General features: G+C 36.6%; 1 pseudogene; it reads left to right on the top strand.

The window, feature by feature from the left end:
* The first annotated feature begins 2,600 nt into the window (after positions 1-2,600).
* On the top strand, positions 2,601-3,597 carry LOC119506274 (annotated as a pseudogene).
* The last annotated feature ends 24,259 nt before the right edge of the window (positions 3,598-27,856 follow it).

The following is a 27,856-nucleotide window of genomic DNA, read 5'->3' on the forward strand; positions in this document are numbered from 1 at the left end:
TATCCCATGATCTACTAGGGTCCCTACATGTAAGATTGTTTTGATTGCTGCTTTAAGTCTGCTGTCCATTATGGTAGACATGCCTACCTTGTCTTTGTTCTGCTAACTTGGGATCTGATCCTCCTCATTGTGTTTAAGTATTCCAGCTCGGTGACAGAGGTTCCCACAGTAATATTAGACCTACAGAGAAGGGTGACTACAGAGCCCCTTAGAGATGATGGAGATAGTCTCACAAATTTATTCCTCACAGTCCTTTGAAAAGTGTGTTCTCTGGACATTCCTTGGTTTGGTGTGCAGATCTTCCATGATAAATCCACTCAAACTTTCCAATCTCTCTAAGCCTTAGAATCATCCCTTCTACATTATACCAGGGCCGTTCTGGAATTTTTACCCCAGGTAATATTGGCCACCTTTTGGTCCATGTTTCAGTCAACCACCCAAACAAACTGTTAATGCCCATTGTAACCCGTCAATCTATACATTAATCTGGAATCTCTGCTTGGTGGGCACATATCAATAAATTCAGACTGATCCAACTTTATATTCCTTCCACCATTTTCCTACACCGTTAATATCTATCCATTCTCAAACACGTAGTCCAGATTTCTGTCCATATAAATTAGAAAACTCATGCAATTCTTTTGGAGTATAGCATACCTCCTCATGGGTCACACTTTTTACCTCACCATTCAGAACCATTTGGGATTTTAGTCTAGTTATAGGGCTGGAAGAAAAGAGGGGTATTTGGGTGGGTCATGAAAAGAATTAGAAGTGTCTTTCAAGCCAGTTACCACAGGGCATTCCATTGCAGTTTCATCTGGTGAAACAGGATTAATCTCTCCATACAGAGGAGTGAGTGCTGTTTCCTCAGAAGAGGTGGTTACAGATTTAGCAGGCACTGAAGGGTTAATCTCTTCATGTGGAGGTTAGATGGCAGCCTGGAAGTCAGGAATCTATTTCCTCATGGCAGGCTGGAGATTGCATTGCTCTTTTCTCAGATCAGCCTGGAGGTGGGGAGGCTTTTTCCCCAGGGCAGACCATTTCAGGTTTATCTAGCAAAGACTCAGCAGGATCTATGGTTTCATTGTCCTCTCTGCTATCATTATCAAACCATATATCCCCATTCTAATTTTCAGGGTCACATTACTTTCCAATCAATGCCCTCATTTTAACAGCAGACACCCTGCAAGGTTGAGAATTTAGTTTAAGTTGTAATTCTGCTACTTGCACAATGAGACTCTGGGTTTGGTTTTCAGAGATCTCAAGTCTGTGGCTACAAGAAACAAAGATTCCTTTAGGACACACACAGAAACTTTTACGTCTTTTATATGGTGCTGAAGTTGCAAATTTGAAGCTTTCAGCTTACCCCACTCTTTTATAACTATATCCAGCATATCTAGGAACAACCAGCCAACATCATTATACCATTGAACTCCACAAAACCCTGTTAAAGAGTTAAAAACACTCTCACCCAGAGCCTTGCCTCCAAGAGTATGGTTAGAAGAAATAAATTTTGATACTTTGAGTATCTATATTGTCAACTCATGCCATGGACTGTCAGTGCCATCTTGGGTTTTGGAAATAGAGACATTAGTGCCTTTGAATCTAATCAGAGTAGAAAACCAATTGCAAAAGCACATTTTTTAAGATTCTGTTTCTCAAGAACCACCCCTGGTACCAAAGCTGTGTTAGTCAGGGTTCTCTAGGGGAAAAAAAAAGAAAAGAAAAGAAAAAAAAAAAAGAAAAAGAAAAAGAAAGAAAGAAAGAAAGAAAAAAAAAAAACACAGACGATATCTGACAATATGAGATTTTAAAAGTATCTCATGCAACTGTGGGGATGCATGAGTCTGAATTTCATAGGGCGGGCTGCAAGCTGGCAATTCTGATGATGGTTTTCTATGAATTCCCTAGAAGAGGCTGGCTGGCTGTAGTAGAGATGAAAATTGTCTCTTCTGACTGGTAAAGTCATCACTTCTCATTTTAAAGCCTTTAAATGATTGGATTAAATATCTCTCATTGCTGAAGACCCTTTCCTTAGTTGATTGTAGATATAATCACTCATAGATGCAATCAGCTTATTGATGATTTAAGTCCAGGAAATCCTTGCAGTAATAGGCCAGTGCTTGCTTGACCAGACAACTGGGCACAATTTCCTGGTCAAGTTGACATATGAACCTAACCATCACATGCGTCAAAACCTTCAGACAGCCAGACTAACAGAGGTAGCAGCTGGAGCAGCGGTAGCCTGCACCCTTTCCCAACTATTAGCCCACCCTCCGCCCTCCACCCTCTGCCCTCTGCTGTCCTCCACCCTCCCTGAGGTCTCTTTCTCCTTTCCTCCTCCTCCTCCACTTCCTTTCCTCCTCCACCCACCTGCAGGGCCCCCCTCACCTGCACGCCCACCCCTAGTGTTCTGCCCACAGCCTCTCACCCTTCCCCTTCCCGCCCACTCCCCTTTTCCCCACAGTCACCTCATGCCTGCAGTTTTTGGCTTTCACCCCAACCAGTGACCAAAGACTTGACTACTCAAAGTCTAGCTCCCGATAACACTGCTTGACATAGACACTGATGCGACTGAAGGTGGGTTAAATGTCACTCTCAGCATCCGGCTACTTATGCATGGAAAGGAAGTTGGCAGTAACATCAGAAATAAAGGAGTATCAGCTAAGATGCGTGAGGAGAGTGGTGCATGTATCAACATCTCAGAAGGGAATTGTCCTGAGAGAATTATCACTTTGGCTGGACCCACTAATGCCATCTTTAAAGCCTTTGCTATGATCATTGACAAACTGGAAGAGGACATCTGCAACTCTATGACCAATAGCACAGCTGCTAGTAGACCCCCAGTCACCCTGAGGCTGGTGGTCCCTGCTAGTCAGTGTAACTCTCTCATTGGGAAAGGTGGTTGCAAGATCAAGGAAATACGAGAGTACAGGGGCTCAGGTTCAGATGGCAGGGGATATGCTGCCCAACTCAACTGAGAGGGCCATCACTATTGCTAGTATTCCACAATCCATCACTGAGTGTGTCAAACAGATCTGCATGTTCATGTTGGAGTCCCTCCAGAAGGGCGTGACCATCCCATAGTGGCCCAAGCCTTCCAGTTCTTTGGTCATCTTTGCAGGTGGTCAGGACAGGTACAGCACAAGTAGCAACAGTGCAAGTTTTCCCCACACCACCCCATCCACACGCCTCAACCCTGACCTGGAGGGACCACCTCTAGAGGCCTATACCATTCAAGGACAGTATGCCATTCCACAGCCAGATTTGACCAAACTGAGCCAGTTGGCGATGCAACAGTCTCATTTTCCCATAATGCATGGCAACACCAGATTCAGTGCAGGTTTGGATGCATCTGCTCAGACTACTTCTCATGAATTCACCATTCCAAACCATTTGATTGGCTGCACAGTAGGGAATCAAGGTGCTAAAATCAATGAAATCCATCAGATGTCTGAAGTGCAGCTCAAAATTGTGAATCCAGAGGAAGGTGATAGGCAGGTTACCACCATTGGATTTGCTGCCAACATTAGCCTGGCCTAATATCTAATCAATGTCAGGCTTTCTTCAGAGATGGGTGGCATGGAAGGCAGCTAGAATGATGCAGATTCTTCCATAATCCCTTCCTGCTGTTCACCACCACCCATGATCCATCTGTGTGGTTTCTGAACAATGATTCCAGGTTTTAAATAGTTTTTAAATTTTCAGTTTCGACATACTTTATCATTCACTTGTGATTTTTTAATTAAAAAACAAAAAAAATCTTGAGACAAAAAGTTCTGATTGTTTATACACAACACATTGTGTAGTACTTCTCATGGCATCTGGTAATCCAAGATACATATCATGGAGTTTAAGCTGTGCTTTAAAACATTGCTCTAGTGCTCATAAGGTGGACTGCATCTGGATGGTACTGTGTGTATTGACTAGTAGAAGCCATTCCCATATATTTTCCCTTCACTATCAAATGGATCCCCTGGGCAGAGGCTCTGTGGGATTACATGTCTGTGGATCAGGAATTTTGCAAGCTCCCAAATAGTGGTGCTGGCTGAAACTCTGCAGGCAGGAGAGGCAAAACAGCCAGAAGAGATCTTTATCCTGTAAAGACAAACTCCATGGCCTATTGAGTTCAGAAGGAGCCCAGAGAGTCAACAAGCCAAGTAGCTGGTTGGAATCTTACAGAATAGGTCCATTTCAGGGGCTTAGTGTTAGCCTCTCTTGTCTTAAAGAGGCAACACCTTTATTTTTGGAGTCTTTGTCTTGCAATGCTGGTATGGATATATACCACAGGTAAACATTTATTAAAAGATATATATCCATAGCAGCACTCTGAGATGAATAAAGATTTCAAAAATAAAAGTGGTAGCTCTTAAAACAACTTTTAAAGTGTTAGGCTATTTGCTTAATATTTTATCTAAACCAAATTAACTATCACAATTGTTTGAACAAAATAGTCTTTATTAATGTTTATCTAATGAAGAGCATAGAAACATGTTAAGATATTTATATTATGTCAGTCTTAAATATCTTAAATATTTATTTTGGAGGCAAAATCTCTGATTTCAAAAGATGAGACAATTATTTAGGCAATTTAATGTTATGGGTTTCCATTGAGTGTGAACGCGTCATATGATCCACAGTGGAATACATATATAAATGTGCTTTTTAAATTGGAGTAGAATTGTTGTGACTATGATTTATCTTTTTAAAATAAATTGTACTGATTTATATGTACAGAAAAATTCACACTTCAATAGCTTTTGAGCAAAGTAGTTTTCACAAAGCAAACTCACCCGTGTAACCAGCATTCAGACCAATAAACAACATTGCCAGCCTTGCACAGGTTTGCTTATACTTTCTTGTGGTCCCCTCTCTTCCTCAATGAGGGCTACCACTCTATGGATTAGTTTTGCATGGTTTTTGGGCTTTAGATAAATGAATGATGCATGATGTATGCCTTGGTGCTAGCTCTTTTGTTCAACATTTTGTCTGTGACATTCATCCAAATTGTGTATAATTATACATTATTCATTTTTATACCTTGAAAGTATTCAATTATATGAATATACCAGAGTTTATTATTCATTTTACAATTGATGGATATTTGTTAGTGTACAGTTTGGAGCTATTCATATTAGGTGAAAATCTTAGTGAACATATGTTCACAATTTTTGGAGTACAAGCCTACAATTGGAATTGCTGGATTGATGGGTTCAGATTTAGTAGATGTGCTATATACCAAAGTTTATTAATCTTTTTAAACAACCAATTTTTGGTTATTCTTGTCTACACTCTTTCTGTTTTCTGTTTATTTGATTTAATATTCTTTCTAATTTTTTCTTTCTACTATGTCTAGGTTGGATTTACTTTTCCTTTTCTACTTTCATGAGGAAGTTCACATCATTGGTTTTCCTCTAACTCCTTTCTAAATAAATGTCTTATGGCTATATTGCACCTGCAAATTATCATATGTCATATTTTTGGATCATGCAGTTCAAATTAATTTCTAATTTCCTTTGTTATTCCTTTTTACCTAACACTTACTTAGAATTGTATCACTTTATTTCCAAACAGCAAATATCTAGTAATCACTAAATCCAGTGATCAGAGAACATCCTCTAATGATTTTTACATATTTGAAATGTATTGAATTAGGTAATAATCTACAACAAGCCAGCATCTGATGTATTTGGGCATATATTTCATTTTTTTTAATTAGAGAAGTTGTGGGTTTACAGAACAACCATATATAAAATACAGGATTCCCATATATCACACTATTATTAACACCTTGCATTGGTTTGGTATATTTGTTACAATTGATGAAAGCATTTTTTAAACAATTGTACTATTAACTATAGCCTGTAATTTAACATAGGGCTTACTGTTTGTTTTGTGCAGTTCCATGCATTTTTTAAAAAATTGATATTCTAATAACATATATACAACCTAATACCTCCCCTTCTACCCACATTCAAATATGTAACACAGGGCTCTTGATTACATTCACAATATTGTGCTACCACACATGAAAATAATGTATTCTCCATTGATATTGCGTGCAGTGTCTCATAGATGAAATGTAGCTTGTTTAGTAATTATATTATGCAAATATTCTAAATCCTTACTGATTTTTTTTGCCTGCTTGATCTGTCAGTTAATGAGAATTAAAGTCGCCTGCTATTATTATGGATTAGGTTATTTTTCCTTTTAGTTTTTTCAATTAATCCTTTATGCATTTTGAAGTATTGCTATTATGTGCCCATAGATTTCAAATCAATATATCTTTCTGGTAGATTGACCTATTTATCATTGTGAAAAAAAAATGAAGGTCTATTTTGTTCTGACAGAATGAAGACTTTCATTTAAAATGGTTTTCCTTTCCTTATAGTATGATAATTCTATTTTCTAAAATCTAAAAGGATTTATTTACAGAAATCTAGTTGCTGTCCTATATATGATATTATCTTTTGTTTTTTTTTTTTGCTTTTAAAAATTAGAGCAAGATAACCTACTCATTCTTTCATATTTAAGCATTTTTAATATAAATTAAGGAACTGAATATACTTTGAATATTCAACAGTCAAGAACACATCAAAACACTGTCACTTAATGGCATATGCCTTAACTCTAAATGCTATTCAAATGAATGACTTTGATAGCTAGGTTTATGCAAAATTTCCATCAAAGTCTTGGTGACCAACAAAATAAACGTGCTTTATATCATAAGTATTAGTTTGTCCCATAGCAAGGGAAATATTATTTAATATATATTGGTATCTTTAAATAAGATATCAAAGCTAGGAATAAGTTTAGAAATAGTTTGGAAATAGTTCATGTTTGCAAAAAAGTTCAGTAGATAACATAAGAATAAATGATACTTATTTGATACTGTTCTAGTTTGCTAATGCAGCTGGAATGCATAACACAAGAGATGGATTGGCTTTTATAAAAGGGGGTTTATTTGGTTACACAGTTACAGTCTTAAGGCCATAAAATGTCCAAGGTAACACATAAGCAATCAGGTACCCTCACTGGAAGATGGCCAATGGTGTCCGGAAAACCTCCGTTAGTTGGAAAGGCACGTGGCTGGCGTCTGCTCCAAAGTTCTGGTTTCAAAATGGCTTTCTCCCAGGACATTCCTCTCTAGGTTGCAGTTCCTCAAAAATGTCACTGTTGGTTGCACTTGGAATATTTGTCCTCTCTTAGCTTCTCCGGAGCAAGAGTCTGCTTTCAATGATCACCTTCAAAATGTCTCTCATCTGCAGCTCCTGTGCTTTCTTTCAAGTGTCCCTTTTGGCTGTAGCTCCTCTTCAAAATGTCACTCACAGCTGTACTGCACTGAGTTCCCTCTGCCCCTCAGCTCATTTATATGGCTCCACTGATCAAGGTGCACCCTGAATGGGTGGGGTCATGCCTCCATGGAAATAGCTCATCAGAGTTATCACCTACAGTTGGATGGGGTGCATTTCCATGCAAAAAACCTAATCCAAATGTTCCAACTTAATCCCCACTAATATGTCTGCCCCACAAGATTGCATCAAAGAATATGGCTTTTTCTGGGGGACATAACATTCAAACCAGCACAGATATTCATACAAAAATTTGGCAATTAAAGCATACACATATATGACTTATTTCAACCATATGGAAATAATTGTAAGACATGGAATTTATGAAAGGTAACTCCCTAAATTTGAAATTAATTAATATTTGATTTTCTGCAATGGATATTAACCTAGTGTAACTTTTATTGGCATGGTAGATGGTAATATTCTATAAGCACAACAATATTTTATGCCACCTTTTTAGACTAATGGGATACATTGTGATAACAAAGATTCTGGAATTTAAACAAACGGGTTAAAAAAATTAACCTATTTTGTTTATTTCTAGTTTGAATCAGAATTTTTAATTCATTCACAGATTAGTTGTAATACTCTGTAGTTGAAATTTCTACATGTAGAAAGGAATTTGACAAGATTAAATTTGATATAGCTACCTTAGACAGAAACATTGCCAGATGGCTGTGACAATATTATTCCATAATACTGTTAAGGTGAACACTACTTTTGACATTCATATTTATATTTCACACATTGAAATGGATTTCTTATTCTAAGAGAAGTTTGGTTAACAGTTTTTTTATTCATTTCCTCATCTTATGTATTCATAGGTAAAATTTAAATGTATAAACTATATCAGGTCACCTGTGGTTAAAGAACAGTATAGGAGATTAATGGACAGAGGAAAACATTTTAATAACTAAGGGAATAAACTTTGCTCAAACATCATCTTTTCTTCATAAGTGCATATTAGCTTTCATTCATATAACACATACTCAATATTTTATTACTCTTTTCCTAAGTCTTCAATTTTTGACACTACTATAATTTTTTATCCAATCCTGTGAGTGAGCAGCAGTGGGGGTAGGTTAAAGCAGTGATTCAAGACAAATGCCAAGTACATGTCTTATGAGACTTATATTACCCAGAGAGAGAATCACAGAAGCATGGAGCCTGGCAATATACATGAATGTGGCACAGACGTTCTACAGATGGATGTAGATATATGGAGGAAAGCACTTAAAGCAATTGCTTTCAGTCATCTCAATGATAAGCAGTTACAGATGAGATGTGTGTATTTGAGACGAAAGAGCTTGGTGTAAATTTAAGACAAATCCAAAGTCTGGCATTTACTTCATTTGGGTTAGAGAGTAAAGAAATAAATTTAAGGTTGAGAAACAAATTTAAATAATCAAGATGAGTTAAAAGATTTGGAAATTCCATTATAGAATTTTCACTAAGATTCTCCATAGAAAAATGAGTTGATGACCTCCTTGCATATTTGTACTTATTTACATAGAATACTTATTTGATCATGAAATGGAGTAAGATTAATGTGTGGAGATAAATTAGACAGCTAATATTTGATTATTTAATTATGAGAAACAATCAAGATAAGGTATCGCAATAAATATCCTTTACTTGCAGTAGAACTGGGTCCATACAGCTTGAATCACAATACACAGAGGAGAAACTCAAGTAAACGGCACAATGTGAGGAATAAAAAGAATCACTGAGTTTTACCATCTTGGTTTGCCAAAACTGCCAGAATTCAAGATACCAGAAATGGGTTGCCTTTTACAATGGGGATTTATTAACTTACAACTTACAGTTCTTAGGCCATGAAAATGTCCAACTCAAGGCATCAACAGGGTGATACTTGGTCTCTGAAGACAGGCTGCTGGCATCTGGGACACATATGTCACATGGGAAGCCACATGGTTGGCATCTGCTGGTCCTTCTCTCCTGGTTTCCTTGCTGTCAACTTCTGGTTCCAGTGGCTTCCTCTCTGAGCTTCTGTGGATCCTCCTTCAGCTTCTCCAGAGCTTTTCTCTATGAGCTTCCCTTAATTTCATCTCTTTAAAGGACACCAGTAAAAAGATTAAGATGCACCTTGGGGCAACTTCTCACCTGAAATGACCTAATCAGAAGTTCCCCCCTGTAATAGATCTGCACCCACAGGAATGGAGTAAAAGAACATAGCGTTTTCTGGGGGTACATAACAGATCCAAACTACCACACTTACTGACTACAAAGGACAACAAAGTATATACTGCTGCTCATCATAAATAACTGTGACACTAGCCTTTGCAAGGGGATTAATTTTCTCTAAATTACACAGTGGTTCTTTCAGTATAAACTATTCTCAGTATCCTTTAATAGATAAATCAGGACAAAGCAGGTCAATGAGACAGATGAAACACTCAGAAATAGCGACACAACTTTAAGTGCATGAGGAATTTCCCCTAACAACAAAAAGGTGCCAGTAAGAATGATCACTGGAAACCAGGTTCTGAAAAATATAGAGGAGGGTGGAGTAATTTATTGTGTGCAGTGCCTAAAGCAGGAATTATAGCTAACATCCAAGAAATGTTCACCCTTTTTGCCTAGGGAGAATATTTTTATGATCTGGGCATTCACTTTCATGATGAATGTGACCAACACTAGATAGTTGTTTTGGCCAATACTGAAAACATTTCCCAGTTACTTGTTCAAAATGAAGAAATTGAGTGCAAAATACCTTACAGGATGTCAAACTTGGCAGCATTCCCTGGAAATGACCAGGGCTTAATCATCTCTCTCTCCCTATAATAAAGAACATGCTTAACCTTCTGACAAAAGTAAGAGACTATTTGTCTTTGACCTTTGACAAAGTTTGTCCCATCAGAAGTAGGTAGTTACTTCTTTTTGGCTCATTTATCCAAAATGAGTACTTATTAAAAGCAAAGGCTTTTCTTACTCAAAGAGGAAATTTTTGAAATATTTAAAATAAATATATTTATTTTGTTTGGTCATATTCAAAAGGTTATTACTTCTGCTTTTTATCATGGGATTTGCAGGTCATAAATATGCTCTATATGTGTTCTCCTTTTGCCCTTCCTCAAAATGTATAATCAAAAAACGAACTTTGAAATGTGTAACATTTCAAATATTAAGACCTGTGACATTAGTCTGTCACAGTTTCATAGATTCTGGTAGAGGAAATGAGACTCCTGGGCCAGAGGCAAAGGCCTTTATTATTCATGGCACACCAGGCAGCATGATTTCATGTTTGCATAAGTTTCTGCTTGCCCTCCAACCCCCCTGGGGCAACATGGAGTGGGCCCAGGTGGCTACTGTGCATGCATTGAGAGTTGTATAACAGCTAAAAAAACCCAAGATGAGTAAAGCTCCATCCTTATGAGCTTATGAGGTGGTTGAGAGTAAAGCTGCCCAAACTTTCCCCCAAAGAAAGACATTTATCTTTATCATACTCATCAGGAAATAAATGTGTCCCTTACCTCGAACGAAGACACTATCTGTGTATGCTAAGGCTCTTTGCTCTACAAGCATCCTTGAAAAAGTAATCATTGTCTTATTTCCTAAACATGACAAAGTACCACAAACTGGTGCCTCAAAACAACAGATATCTATTGTCTCAGTCCTGGCTGCTAAAAGTCTAAATCAATCAGCAGGACCACGTTCAATTTGAAGCCTGTAAGGGACCCTCCTTCCTTGCCTCTTCTAGATTTTGGGGTTGGACAGCACTCCTTGATGTTCCTTGGCTTTTAGATGCATCTTTTCCATCTTCCCATGGCCCCCTCCCCAGTTCTGTGTGTCTTTTCTCCTCTTCCTATAAGGACATGAGTTCTATTGGATTAGCAGCCACCTTAACCCAGTTCAGCCTTGTCTTAACTAATCATGTCTACAAGGATCTTACCTCCAAATAGGGTCACATTCATGGAACACAGATTGGTATTTGAATATATCTATGGTGGAGGGGAACACAATTTAACCAGTAATACTCAGGAGCAAAAGCTATCACATATAAATATGCCATGGAGAATTGTCTTCTCAAAATAAATATATATCAAAATATTTGAGAATCATCCAAGAGAATGAAAACAAAAGTAGAGATGGGATCTCAAATAAGAAAAAAGAATAAAATAGAATAGAAAATCTAATCTCTCTTTAGTATTGTATGTGTCAATTGATACTTATGCTAACTAATATAATCTTCAAGAAGGATCCTCCTTATCATGGCCTCCTTTTTTTAAAAAAAGTGCTTTTGCTTCTTTTCTGTTGAGAGAATATCTGAGGGAAGTTTCTTCCGTGCTGTTGACCATTTATTTCATTCATTCATCATAATATTATACAGACTCCATTATCAGCATTGAAATAGTTTCTGACTTCAACAAGCAAGCTAATGGCACAGATTTTGAAAACCAAGGAAATACTGAACTTAATCCTCTTTCAAAAGTATTTTAGACAATAGAACCCATTTGCAGGTAAAGATAAACTTTAAAGTATACACACAGGATAAAATGATGTTAGAGACAAATCCTAAGCAGGCTTTTATTTTTCCTTTACAATCAGAGACATTACCCATTTTCATTGGCTTAGGCTTGCTGTAGATTTGTAGCCTCAACTAAAATATGTGGTCTTTTTAAACTTCATCAGCCTTATTGTAACTTTTCCCCATGATGCCCCAAAATAGATTTCCTGAAATTTACAGCCTTTCTGCTCTTGGTATATTGGAATTGGCACAGTGTACAGTATCTCAAACGGTAATTCCTATTACCTAACAGTGCAGCCCTAAAGTGGAACCAATCCATTGTCCCAATCAAGTAAGAGCTCTCGGGAAGCTCATGACTAATGGAACGTCCTTCTTGCTTACTGTTTCTCCCCTCTATGGCCAACATCTTGTAACGACATTCTGCTTTTTTAAAAATTATTTTTTTCTCACTGTACAATTGGAAGAAAGTAAACTATTTGCTTTGATTCTCCTAATAGGTTCTAATGGAGAATTTATGATGTTTCATTTCTTTTAACATTTGGCACAATGATGTTTGCCCTTGAATAATAAATCTATTACATTCAATAAATTCCACTTACCACTATTGTTGCTCTAATTGTTTCTGTTTTTCTCTTTCAGTACTTAATTGATTCTTATGTTGTCTTACTCTTTACTCTCCTTACAATCATCAAAGGAATCAAATACAGATAAAGTATTTTATGTTCCAACTCCTGAAAATAAATATCAATGTAACTAATTTTAGGTGGCTTCTTTATTGCTAAAATAATTAATTATCCTATTTACAAGGTCTGAATTTATAAGATATTGTATCTTCTTTTACTTTTTCTAACACAATCTGATTTTGAGAGTGTTTGTAAATAAGCCCTGAAAACTTTTTATAGCTATATCTAAATACCCACATCTACACAAGACAAAAACAGAGTGTGTTTGGTAAGTCAAAGTAGAAAAATAAAACAGCCTAAGTCATTAGTTCAGTAATTCTATTTTAAAATAATATTTATAATCTTAGAAATTTTTTTCGTCTTCTTTCCCTACTTTTGCTTTATTGCATATTATTGCTCAATAAAGTATTGACTAAATCCTTCCAATACATCAAGGGAGAGTCAGGATCCTTTCTCTTTCCAGCTTACATTATAGTGGAGAAAACAGACGATAAAATAATCTGATGCAACCCAGTGTCACATGTGCTGGGGCTTCTACAGTATCACGTACCAGCATTTAAATGATCTGGAAAGTAAGTTCTCAGCTGAGCCTTGAACACTGAGGAGTTCACTTTCTCTCTTAACCCCTCTCTCTTCTTTATTGTTCCATGATCCTATTATCTTACTATCCATTACTATTAAAATAATATTTATATTTGAGTTTCTATTTTTGAAGATGCAATCAAGAGGTTAGCAAATGTATCTATTTGTCTTTTGTCTGGGACATCGAACTTGATCCCATCTTTCACATCTGAAGGTGGCAACAAGGCTAAAATTCGCATGGTGTTTTTCTCAAACAGAAATGCCTTGCACTGCCTGAGTCTCGTTACATTACCAGGCTTCCTTTAAAATTGATTGCTTCAAACTGGGCCTCCTGCAGAGCCACCTGTGATATTTTGATTAAATCAACCAATTTGAGCAATTTATGACTTGTTTTCACTTTTTTAAAAAGAAGAAAAAAGCAGTTCTTTCCTTCAAGCATACTCTTCACAATACGTCTCTAAAAATCTAGCATATTATATATTTCTAAGCCCAAGTTGAAACACACATATCCAGGAACATACACCAAATGCTCTTTTTTTCTTCTGATTTTTGTCATTCCTTAATACTTTGCTTTATACTCTTTTATAATAGCTCTTTTTTATCAAGCATAATATAAATAGCTATATTAATAACATTAGCAATATAAATGAAGCACTTTATTGTTTCCAAGGCACTCTCATAGGGATGAATATATTTGACATTCATGTGAGCTCTGTGAGAAATAGAAACAATCTCATTCTCATTTTACAGATTAGAAAATAGGAGAACAGAGAACAGAGGTATGTACTTAAGCCCAGAAATACTGAAGGACAGAGTTGGAGACTAAACCCAGGATTTTTTATTAAAGTTCTTTTTTTTTTTTTTTTGAAAAAGAATACTCAAGAGAATGCTACATAAAGCTTCCCTTCATTAGTTGTTTCATACATTTATGTTTTGACTAACCAATTGGAGCAAGAAGGAAATTAGCAATTTATTTACTTGCAGAATCTCAAATAAATATGGGCATTCATGCAAAAAAAAATTCTATGTTTTTCATGCACATGCAAAAGAATGCTTATTTGTATCACAGGAAGAAATGACCAGTGTTGACAGTCTCTATATGCTGATGTTCTCTTCGATAACAAACTCTATTTCATACTTTTTTACAACTGTTATAGAGTTCTTGTTTTTGCATGACTCCATTTGCATTTTTTAGAATAATTAGGAACACACAAAGTAATTCATTAGTATCAGTATTGTGTGTATATATAATAAAATTATATTACTAGTAATTAGTGGAATGCTTATTTTTGCCTGAAGTTAAAATTTTTCATTTTTCTTCATTTTTGACTCTTGGATCATAACTATAAAGCTAAGTTGAAGTTTGTATAATTATCCAGTAGATTTCAAACATTCTAGAATGTCTAATCAATTTAAATTGTGTTCCTTTTATCTTTTTTCAAAACCTGTAAATCTAGGAAAATATAAAGGCTTTCAGATATATGCAAGGGAGGCAACATATATTATTTCACTTTGCCTGATCTATTTTTATCAACATAGTTAACCATGTATCCTGAATAAAAACAATAAAATGTATTTTTATTTTTAACATTATGTTGTTGGCACTTTAAAACCAAAACTTAAAAAAAATTTACCGTTTATTCTAAAACTCACTTCATTCATGCATTCATTAATCAAATATTCATTCTATGTGTCAGACTTTCAGCTAGATAATTGAATCTAAAGATAAATAGGGCATGTCCTTGTTTTGACTTTATATGTTACAGAGTCTAAAGGAGGAGGCAAAAAATAGTCAAAGTATAATATAAGTGCTATAATAGGCATGTGTCTACATTCCATCTGTAATACAGAGGAGGAGAGGATGACATGCTTAGCCTTCAGGTGGATTGGCTGCTGGGGGAGGTTTCCCACAGAAGGTTGCTTTTAAACAAAATCCTACAGTGTTTTAAACAGTTTGCAGGTGTACCAGGTAGAAGAAAGAATGTTATAAGAAGGAGGAGGCACAAAGAGCAGAGATCTGACAGGGCATGGATTATACAAGCAAACAGAGTGAGCAAATTGTTATTTGAGGAAAAGGAAGGTGATGGATATGGGACAGATGGCCTAAACAAAGAAAATATTTTAAATGTTAAATAATTTGAAAGTGGTATTAAAGTATAGTTTAATTGTGGGTGATGGAGGTAAAGAAGAACTTTACTTGAATCCTACTTCCACCACATAACAAACTGCTTGACCTTGGATCAATTATTTGATAACTATAAGTCTTATTTTATATATAAAATATGAATATAAGTATAAATATACCTTTTAAGGGTTTGTCAGGTTTACATAAAATAAAATTTACATGATTAGAAGAGTACCTAATTCTACCCAAATTTTGGTATTCATTGATGCTATTATTTTTTTTTTTTCCTGTGGCTTTATTCCATAGGAAGATCATTCCAATAGCTGTGTAGAGGACTAGTTAGAAGGAAAAGACACTGCAGCCAGGGAATATATTAAGAAAGTGTTAAAAATATCCAGCCTGCAGAACAAAGAAACAGGGGAGTAATATTGATAGTATAAACAAAAACATTGTTCTAGTTTGCTAATGTTCCTGGAATGCAAAACAGCAGAGATGGATTGGCTTCTATAAAGAGGGTTTATTTGGTTACACAGTTACAGTCTTAAGGCCATAAAGTGTCCAAGGTAACACATCAGCAGTCAGGTACCTTCACTGGAAGATGGCCAATGGTGTCCGGAAAACCTGTTAGCTGGGAAGGCACATGGCTGGCATCTGCTCCAAAGCTCTGGTTTCAAAATGGCTTTCTCCCAGGACATTCCTCTCTAGGCTGCATTTCCTCAAAAATGTCACTCTTAGTTGCACTTGGGGTATTTGTCCTCTCTTAGCTTCTCCAGAGCAAGAGTCTGTTTCCAATGGCCATCTTCAAAATGTCTCTCATCTGCAGCTCCTGTGCTTTCTTCAAAGTGTCCCTCTTGGCTGTAGCACCTCTTCAAAAGTTCACTCTCAGCTGCACTGAGTTCCTTCTGTATGTCAGCTTATTTATATGGCTCCACTGACCAACTTACACCCACCCCAAATGGGCGGAGCAACACCTCCATGGAAATTATCCAATCAGAGTCATCACCCACCACTGGGTGGGGTGCATTCCAAAGAAGCACTCAAAGAATTACAATCTAATCAACACTGATAACATCTGCCCACACAAGATTACATCAAAGATAATGGCGTTTGGGGGACACAATATATTCAAAATGGCACAAACATTATCTAAATTTATTATAAGCCCCCCCCCGCCCACCTTGTACCATGGTAAGCGCTTTAAAGGCATTTTCTCATGTATTTCATAAAAAGCTCCATAAGCTAGAGATGGTTAATGAATCCGAGGTTTGGTCTGATTAATTTGTAAAATGTATAAGAGGAAGCAGAAGGTAGAATTGGCACCCAGCACCTGCATGTCAAACTCCATAGCCAGGATGTGTCACCCTATTCTGTACCACTCTGAAGAGAAGTGGACGTTTATGGGAGACAACCAATGTGGGCGCTGTATCTGTATCTGGAAAATGAGGAAGAAAAGGCAATGTGAATTTGCTTCCTGGAGTTTATTTTGAATGTACAAGTGGGCAGTAGAAAGATTCTGGCAAGGAGTGATGGCAGAAGATGGAGAAATGGTCTGTTTTGAATCAGTTAAAGTTTAGAGGCTGCAGGACAGTAAGTCAGGATTAACATGTTATTTCCCCATGTAAACATTTCTGACATTAAAAAATATATATTTTTCTTTGCCTCCTTCCTTTTCAAGTTCCATTTCTGCTGCCTAGAATGTCTTTTCAGCCTCCTCCACTCACAAAGCTCATTTCTTTTTCAAGGTTTAGATGGAACAGTATCTCCTTATCAAAGTTTTTTGTGAGTTTCCAGACACACTTAGCCATCTTTCCCTGTGTGTGCTTAGATAGGATACATCTCTGTTAATCCTGTCACACCCACCTCTAACTCCTTGAGATGAGAAACCAGGTCTTCCCCAGGTTTGTATACTCAGTAACTGATGAAGTGCCTGGTCTGCAGTAGCAGACAAGTTATTGCTGAATGAATGAAGTACAGTCCCTCATTTTGGTAGTAATAATTTTATATATACATATATATATAGTTGATTGGGAGTGTAAAGTATTATGACAGATTATTCCTGGGTCCTTTTAAATAGCCATATGAAGTATGAAATAATGAAGTGGACTTCTTTCAGATTCTTCTAGAAAGTATGGCTGGCTTTGCAAGACATTGTGCTGCCTGGGTTCATTCACACATTTTTGTATTGTGTTTGTCAACATTAACTTCTTAATTTATATCATTATTGTGACTATATGTTCATGTGATTAGATGCCTACAAAAATTATCATTGATACAGGTCAATATTTCTTAAGATGTAGCTTGAACTAAGACTGGAAATAAATGATTAAGTGGGTGGAAGGGGGAAGAAGAGGTAGAAGAATATATATATATTACATCACTGAATAAGACCAGCTTTCAAAATAGCTTTATTTTCTCTCATAACAAAATGGTCTAACCTTTTATTTTACTTTCCTTAACATCTACCCTATATATATTTTTTGTTTTATTTTTATATCTTTAATCCAGTAAACCAGGTGACTTTCTAATACCATTTTGTTGTGGTCATATGATATTGTGTTAAAGTTATTTAATGAAATGATTCTAATTATAATCACAAAAATGTATTTAGCTATAGCAACTTTAGAAGTACAGACTCTGCTTAAACTGTAATTTACATGAATTTACATATTATTTTGAAGGGAAGGCAGTTCCACATAAAAGCTGATTTATACATTCCCTTTTGAAGCTCTGAAATTCCATCTGTCTTTGTGGCATTGAGCCACTTCACGGGTAGGTCGGATTCTTTCAGGAGCACATAGGTGTCCAGTAAAATTGTGCTTAACTTGGCAGATTGCATACCCTGTATAATGCCAATGGTGGGACACAAAGTCTGCCCTCTCACTTAGAGCCTCTTTCCTAGTCACATTTGCATCTGGATATGGTTTCAGGCCAAAATTGAAAGGATGAGTAGTGAGAGTGAGTAATGAAGAAATTTTGGATATGTGCACAGGGTTATCTTTTTAAAGGGACTTTAAAATCCATGTAAAATACAAGAAAGAGAAATAGAGTGCTCACTAACTTTCATAAAAAGCAATCTATCGTAAATAATCAAAATGCACAGATGTGATAATTTACAACCATCGTCTTCTAGACTCTAGAGAAATAAAAACTGCTTTTTTTAGGTATAGTTTTTCTTTTTTCATGTAAAATAGTATGCAGTATATTCTAATGTTTAAGCCTTTATCAATTTAATTACACTTCACTTAAGTCTGTGCCAGGTGAACCATTTAATTCTTTCTTTATTAATTTCCTGATTTTTTTCTTTAATGTGACTATTCTTGATTTTAAGCCTCTTAGTAAATGCTGAGTTGCTAACTCAATTCATGTCTGTGAATATAAAATGTATTCTACTCAAAATCTGATCACAAACTTGAAATTTCTCTATTTTGCTAACTCACTAATGTGGCTACCTTACAAGTTATAATTAGGGAATTTTACCTACTTAAACCAAGCCATATGTTTCTTTTATTAATTTGTTTTATTCTTAAAATGTACATGATTATTTGGATTACCATATTTTACTCTGAATCCTCCCTCAACTTTAAAAATTCAGGGAGGCTTTTGTTAGCCTCTGGAAGTTTTCAAAAACTGCCTCCAGGAAGCTTCTAAAATTCCAACCAGTACTCGCTATCTTATTTTAGGCATTTTAAGATGCTTTACATTACTTTGCTGACATTACTCTCATGTTTCCCTCTCTTGTAATTTCATAATATAATTCAACAAACATTTAGTGAGTGTCCACTAGGTGTCAGACAATCTCCTAATATTTTCAAGTGCACTAGCTTCCTTGAAGTTCTCACATACCTGGAAGGACTGGGATAAAGAAAAGAACAGTGTGAGGAAGAGGAACTTTCATGCCTTAAAAACATTAAAGTAGTCTACTTCCTAAAAACTTTCCAATTGGAGCTGCTTTTATAATTAGTTTAACTATAACACTGATTCTCACAAAAATGGCCTGGAGTCACAAATAAGGACGGTAAAGTAGTTACTCTAATGACCCATTTCTAGAAGATGTTGCATTACTCAAACAGAAGGAAATATTTTAAATTCTCCCTAAATAATCATTCTTTCATTCACTCATAAAATATTGTCAGAATATCTACTATATGGCTGGTCCCATGCCTATGAATTTCTGTGAGCAAAACACAATCACCTATCCTCAAGATTGTAAGAGAGATATTAATATCATAATCGTATTCAGAAATGCCAATTGGAATGTGAACTCTGCATGCTCAATCAGCAGACAGAATTTAGGTACAAATGCAAAACTGAGTAATCAATTCTTATACCTGGGGACAAAATTCATGTAATAGAAAATCAACCATATTAACTGCAATGTTTTCATTTTTAACAAAGCGTATTTTCTGAAAATAAAAATTCAAGAAAATTGTGTTGAGTGTCTTTGTATTTTATTGCAGAGGAGGCTCATTTCTTCCTCATAAGCAATCAAAATTACTTTGAAAAACATAGGCAACTTCTCACTGAAAAGAACAGCCACCTTTAATAAGCTGTGAGGTAAACTCAGGCACTTTATAAAATAATTTTTAAATTATCTTCATTGAAAAAAGAGAACTATTTTGAACAGATAAAATATATTATACATAATGACAATTCATATTATTTTGAAAATAAAAATTTATTCTTTAAGTTCATTGTTTGATTATTTTTATAAACTCAATATCCAAGGGCATCTCTATGAAGATTTTTATTATATTCATTCCAATTTCCTATGTACTGTCTTTAAGTCTATTGCTGCATTTGTTGTCTTACTCTCATTGTAATTTTTTTCTCCATTATTTGGCTATTCTTATTTGACTTATTTATTATTATTACTTGGAAATCCTCCTCCAATTCCATTTTGCCTTACTGTTCTCTGTCCCCAGATGTTGTACAGAGAGGGCAGCTTGTACTGCTGTGAAGTATGTGCCCAGATCAGTCCTTCTGGGTATGAGTTGTTCTCTCCCTCCTGAGTGTAATCAGCTCCCAAGAACATTCCTCTGTCTGTTCCCAGGTCCAACAATCACTGCTCCAGTCCAAGATCAAGTGCTCTACTGCTGACTCTGAGCAGAAATGAGGAGAGCAAAAATGGCTTAGTTGCTCCAAATATATTTCTCTCATTAGTCACCTTGACAGCAAATGTTTCCAAGTTCATGGCTTCATCTTGCATCCATTGACAACTTGGCAATCTCTGACGTTACTCCTACTTTGGCAACAATTCTTTTCAGTATATGTTCTGGGAACTGGATTCTTCTGGTTTGAGATTTGGGCATGTTTGCTTTCTAAATTTCAGGGTTTCCTTCAGTATTTCTGTCCAGTGACATCACTCCTTGTTTTGTTCGACTGCTATGGAATTATTCTTATTGTTCAAATACTTTTCGACCAATTCATGGGATGTTAAATAGGTAAATGTAGGTATTTATCACTTTATCATTTGTTCCAATATTTTAATAATCTCTGCCTTTCTGTTGTGCATGATGAATAGCTCAGTTATCCTTGAATACCCTACATACTGTACTCTATTTTGTGCAGTTTGTTGATTTAATGAATGAAAGGGATTTTACTTGAAAATTTGTTTTTCCTTGATCCTATGTTTCTCTTCCTCAGGAAAGGAAAAAAACATTCCCCTAATGTCCCAATGCAAAACTTCAAAGCCTTCTTTGTTCCCTCTTTTTCCTCTACTCCATATCTTTAAACTATACCCTCAGATTTTTGTTTTTGTTTAATTTAACGGATTTTTTTTAACTGATTCTTTTTTCATTTATACTAAATGAAAAGTCTCACTCCAAGCCAAAATCCTATGTGTGCTTTCCTAGGCTTGACTCCAGGCAATTACAAAAGCTCCACCTGACAGGTGTGTTCCAGTTTGAATGTATTGTGTCCCCCAAACGCCATTATCTTTGACGTAGTCTTGTGGGGCAGACATTTTGATGCTGATTAGATTTGCTTGGAATGTGCCTGTGGGTGATGACTCTGATGAGATATTCCCATGGAGGCATGGCCCCACCCATTCAGGGTGGGCCTTGATCAGTGGAGCCATATAAATGAGCTGACTCAAAGAGAAGGAACTCAGTGCAGCTGTGAGTGACGTTTTGAAGGGGAGCAAGCTTGCTAGAGAGGAACGTCCTGGGAGAAAGCCATTTTGAAACCAGAACTTTGGAGCAGACGCCAGCCATGTGCCTTCCCAGCTAACAGAGGTTTTCTGGATGCCGTTGGCCATCCTCCAGTGAAGGTACCCGATTACTGATGTGTTACCTTGGACACTTTATGGCCTTAAGACTGTAACTGTGTAGCCAAATAAACCTCCTTTTTATAAAAGCCAATCCATCTCTGGTGTTTTGCATTCTGCAGCATTAGCAAACTAAAACAAGGTGTCACGTGGGAAGCTGCCCTCCACACACCAGACTTGGTGCACAGCCAGTGCTTTGCAGCATCTGAAGGGAATTGCAGTGAAAGTCTCAGGCCCCCTTGGCTGGTTACCTTTTACCTCTATCTGTATCCCAAACCTCAGGCTTTTCCCAGGCACCTGTGATGAGACCTACTTTGAGGGGCAATGAGGGGGCACCTTGAAGACACTTTTTCCACTCTGACTCAAAATTCACTCCTTTACACTAATAGTGGCTTCCTTCTCCTCCCAGCCCATAGGTCCGTAAAATTGCAGAAGCCATTTGTATGGGGCTCTATCAGCAGTGGGAAAGCCCCACATCTGCACTGATCTATCTGACCCTCTCTCAGTTGCATCTTTCATGGGGGGAGGCGGTAATGGATAAGGGAGGAGCAGAGATTTTTTCTTGGGTTAGCCTCTTGCTTATATCAGCAATGGTAGTGAGTAAAGACTTCACTGCTACTTCCATTTTGGTTTGATTGTTTTTTTTTCAGTTGGGTACCTTTGATACCTGGCAGCTCAGCTCAGCTCTCTCTCAGCTCATCTTAGCTCTTGATGTTAAATATTCTCAGAATTCCTCTTACTTCTCCATTTCCACTACCACTATTTAGTCCTTCATTTCTTAGCTGGCATTCACCTCAGTGGTCATTGCCCTCATTCACATGTCAATTTAAATTGTTTATTTCACAGGAAACAAAGTTATTTCTGTTGTGTAAATCAGATCTCATTTTCCCACAAATCTCCATTGACTGGATAACAGCCCATCTTCCTAGATGTACTTCACTTCAAATCTTGCTTTTTGATCCTAGGGCTCTGTACCAGTTTGGATGTATTATGTCCCTCAAAACACCATGTTCTTTAATACAATCTTCTGGGGGCAGTCGTATTAGTGTTGATTAGGTTGGAATCCTCTGGATTAGGTTGTTTTTATGTAGATGTGACCCACCCAACTGTAGGTGATAACTCTGATTAGATAATTTCCATGGGGGCATGGCCCCACCCATTCAGCATGGGCCTTTATTAGTTTGCTAGAGCCTTATATAAGAGTTCATACAGGAGGAGCTTGCTGCTGTGACTTACAAAGATATTTTGAAGATAGCCATTCAAAGCAGAGTTTTGCTGATGCTTTGGAAGTACTAGCCCAGAATTTGCTCCAAGTGACAGAGACATTTTGAAGAATGCCATTTCTAAACACAACATGGGAGCAGGCACACCAGCCACATGACTTCCTAGCTAACAGGTTTTCCGGATGCCAATAGCCTTTCTCCAGTGATGATACCCTATTGTTGATGCCTTACCTTGGACACTTAATGGCCTTAAGACTGTAACTTTGCAACCAAATAAACCCCCTTTTATAAAAGCAATCCATTTCTGGTATTTTGCAAAATGGCAGCATTAGCAAACCAGAACAGTTTCCTTAAAATTTGTAGTTCTTCATTGCTCTTGTTTTCCATGCTGTTTTGAGTTATCTTTGTTCATAAGATTTGATGGAGATATTTAGGCACCCCACTGTATAAATGGATACCTCCCCTGAAAAATATTCTGTAAATATTTCTTCTATATGTATTTACATATTTATCAAAGAAACTAAATGATGGGAAAGCAGACTGCTCTATGGCCTCTCTTTGATTGTTCAAGTGCTTCACCCCTGGTTGCAGACTCCCATACCCTTCTCAGTAAAGAAAAACCCTCTCAGAAAAGCATTAACATTTCACTGGACTCATCTTTGAGGCATTTTATTGCCTACCTACCCAGAGAACTTGCACTGGTACCTCATCCTCCTAAAGAAATCACAACTCAGCATTCTGTTTTCAATATTACATTGAGCCATATAAAAGTAACTTTTTTCTTGGTCAAAAAAGACAGATTTGGGAAATTTTATGCTATTCAGCCATATATATTTGATATAGGCATTACTCAGAGATATTGCAGGTTTGACTCCAGAGCACAGAAATAAAGCAAATCTAGATATAAAGCAAGTCGCATGATATTTTTGGTTTCCCAGTGCATATAAGAGTTATGTTTACATTATACTATAATTTAGTGAGTGCACAACAGCGTTGTCTAAAAAAACTATAAAGAAAACTTAATTAAAAATACTTTATTGCTAAAAAAATAGATAAGTGTCATCTGAGCCTTTAGCACGTCATAAACTTTTTGTAGGTGGAGGGAATTGCCTCAGTGTTGATGGCTGCTGATCAATTAGGGTTGTGGTTGCTGAATGTTGGGGTAGTTGCAACAGTTTCTTAAAATAAGACAACAGTGAATTTTGCCACATCAATTGACTCTTCCTTTCACAAAAGATTTCTCCATAGTATGGATGCTTGACTGCATTTTACTCACAGTGGAAATTCTTTCAAAATTGGAGTCAGTTTTCTCAGACCCTGCCACTGCTTTATCAACTAAGTTTATTTAATATTCCAAATAATTTGTTGTCATTTAAACAATATTCACAGAATCTTCACCAGGAATAAATTCTGTCTCTCGAAACCACTTTTGTTGCTCATCCATAAGACACAACTCCTCATTCATTCAAGTTTTATCATGAGCTTGCAGTAATTCAGTCATATCTTCAGGTTCTACTTCTAATTCTAGTTCTCTTGCTATTTCCACCACATCTGCAGTTATTTCTCCACTGAAGTCTTGAACCCCTCAAAGTCTTCCATGAAGGCTGGAACCAATATCTTCCAAACTCCTGTTAATGTTGATATTTTTATCTCCTCCCATGAGTCATGACTGTTCTTATGGCATCCAGAATGGGGAGTCCTTTCCAGAAGGTTTTCAATTGGCTTTGAAAAGATTAAGCAGATGAAGCACTATACATAGCAGCCATGGCCTTACAAAATGTACTTCTTAAATCATAAGACTTGAAAGTCATAAGTATCCCTTGATACATGGGCTGTGGAATGGATGTTTTGTTAGCAGGCATGAAAACAATATTAATTTTTTGTACATCTCCATCACAGTTCTTGGGTAATCAGGTGCATTGCCAATGAGCAGTAATATTCTGAAAGGAATCTTTTATTCTGAGAAGTAGGTCCAAACAGCAAACAGTGGGCTGAAAATATTCAATAAACCATGTTATAAACAGATGTGCTGTCATCTAGGCATTTTTGTCCATTTATATAGCACAGAGTAGATTTAGCATAATTCTTAAGGGCCCTAGTATTTGTGGAATAGTAAATAAATATTTGCTTCAACTTAAAGTCACCAGCTACAGTAGCCCCTAACAGGAAGGTTAGCCGGTGTTTTGAAGCTTTGAAACTAGACATTGACTTGTCTCTAGATATGAAAGTCTTAGACAGCATCTTCCTCCAATATAAGATGATGTTTGGCTACATTGAAAATCTGTCATTTAGTGTAACCACCTTCCTCAATTATCTTAGCCAGATATTCTAGGTAACTTTCTACAGATTTTACATCAACACTTGTTGTTTTACCTTGAATTTTTAAGTTATGGAAATGGCTTCTGTCCTTAAACCTTATGAACCAACATCTACTAGCTTCGATCTCTTCTTCTGCAACTTCTTCACATCTTTCAGCCTTCATCCAGAGAGCTAGCACCTTTCTCTGGATTAGGAATGGCTTAAGGGGATGTTTTGACTGTTTTGACCTTCTATCCAGAGAACTAAAATTTTCTCCATATCAGTAATAAGCCTGTTTTATTTATGATTCATGTGTTTGCTAGAATAGTGCTGTAAATTTCTTTCAAGAGCTTTTCCTCTTTTGAATTCACAAATTGGTTAATAGTCCCAAGAGGCCTAGCTTTTGGCCTATCTCAGCTTTCAAATGACTTCCTCACTAAGCTTAATCATTTCTAGCTTTAGATTTAAATAAGAGATGTCCAACACTTCCTTTCACTTGAACACTTAGAGGCCCTAGGGTAATTAATTGGTCTAATTTCAGTATTGTTGTGTCTTAGAGAAAAGAGAGATCTGAGGAGAGGGAAAGAAATGGGGAATGGCCAGTCAGTGGAACAATCAGAACACATGAAAGCTGTCAATTAAATTCACTGTCTTATATGGGTGCAGTTTGTGGTGCCTCAAAACAATTACAATAGAAACATCAAAGATCACCAATCACAGATCACCATAACAGACATAATAATAGTGAAAATGCTTGGAATATTGTGAGAATTATCAAAATGTGACACAGAGATATGAAGTGCATGGCACCAATAGGCTTGCTAAATACTAGATTGCTCCACACTTTCAATCTTTAAAAAAAGAAAAAAAGCAATATCTGCAAGATATAATAACACAACGTGCAATAAAATGAGATCTACCTTTAATACATTCTACAAATTATCTGGCGAAAATTACTTTCTAAACACTATTACATTCCCAGTAATGATATGGTACATCACATAGCTTGGTATCTCACCTGACACACTGATCCACTCCTTAATGTGTATTTGATTCACTTAATATATTTTCTCTGCCTGAAATGGCTTTACCACTTTGGAGTGCTAGGTAGATTCTTGTACACTATTACAATGGAGCTCATTCCTCATTTCTCTTTGAAACTTTAACCAGTATCCCCAGGTAAAACTAGATATATTGTTCTCCATATTCTGATAAGTCTTACAAAATTTTTAAACATAAGTGACTCTGACCCTAAATGAAGCTTCCTCTATAAAAGAGGTCAAGTGGCCTTTCAAGGGTCAACCTCAACATCAGATTATAGTATGGGATGGTGACTCAGGTTACATAGCAGAGCTATTTATTAATAGCAAGTTTGGGGATAGAAAAAGTGGCATCACTCTGGACTCTGTCATATTAGTCTATGACTGTAAATCCATCCATTGAAATTGCTGGTTGCTTTGAGCTTTTATTGTGGGAACCCTAGTATGCATTGTCAGGAAGCTCTTATCTAAGCATTACAACAGGAAGACAGGCTTCCTCTCCACTAAACCAAAGCATCATTGGTGGATTGGAACTAGTGAAGTGCCCTGACACATTTTTCTTTTTATTGTGGGCAAGATTACAGTGGTGGTAGAAATCAGCATGGGTCACCACTTTGTAGAGGAGAAATGGACTACCTGGATTCAGTTATGTCCCATCTTAGGAACCATAACATATGAAAAAAAAAAAAAATCCCTATGTTTTTGAAACCAGCACACAGCAATGATCAGAAATCAGCTGTTTTGAAAATCATCCTTCAGGGTTAAGGTGTTGGGGAAGTCATAGACACATGGTCAGTGGTCATCTCCAGGACTTGCCTCCCCACACCTCCATTTTTTGTTGTGTGCAGATGATTCAGTGTGTTTCCATTCTGCAGGCTGGGGGAGATGATAGGTCTAACGAGAAGGCCCAATCATACCTTAAACCTGGAAACTGGGAACAAGCAGCCAAGATACTTATCAGGGCAGGAACTCTCAGTAGAAGGGCACCCTCACCTTGGTTTGCATAAATACCCCACACTCAACAGCACAGGTTCTCTCCCCTCTGATGGGAGGTAGGGTACACAGAGCTGTCATCCACCAAATTGCCTGAAGAAGACAGCCTCCCTGGGAGACTGTCCATGATGGGATCTCTTCTCCTGCTCTTTTGGACCCTTTGTGCTGTACATGTAATGAAGTGGTCATTTGCAGGAAGTTTCTGTTTTACCTCAGCCTGCATACCCACAATGCACCATGTAGCAATCCATTCCACATAAGGATTGACAAAAGTTAATTTAAAAATAATGAGTAAAAATATGAGGAAGGGAAATCAGTAGAGGAATAAACATCTCAAAATCAGAAGGCAGGTGTCAATGAAATAAGATAAATACACAACAGGACCCACTACTTATAAACATAATTTCCTGTTCAACCTGCCAATTTATTTTTTTAAACTTGGAAATAAAATGAGACAATGCATACTATTGTACTGTATAATAGCATGCTATGGAAAGTAAAGCATTATCTATCAGATCATAGAAATCAGTATCTGCTATCTTTACTTGGAAAAATAATTTAATTTCACTTTTACTTAATATTCAATATTGATTGGAATTGATATACATAAGACAACCTCACAAATGATTTTATTTAGAATGAAGAAGACAAATATAACTATTTCCATTTTTAATTTTCTCTGATCTGGTTGTTTTGACATAGTTGGTGTCAAAGAAAATATACGTTCACATGATGCAGTAGAAAACTTTCCTGGTGAATTTAATGCAAATCCTCCAAAAGGATTTTTCGCATTAAAAGGTGATTAT

This window comes from Choloepus didactylus, chromosome 11, assembly GCF_015220235.1.
Source record: "Choloepus didactylus isolate mChoDid1 chromosome 11, mChoDid1.pri, whole genome shotgun sequence".
NCBI classification, from domain to species: domain Eukaryota; kingdom Metazoa; phylum Chordata; class Mammalia; order Pilosa; family Megalonychidae; genus Choloepus; species Choloepus didactylus.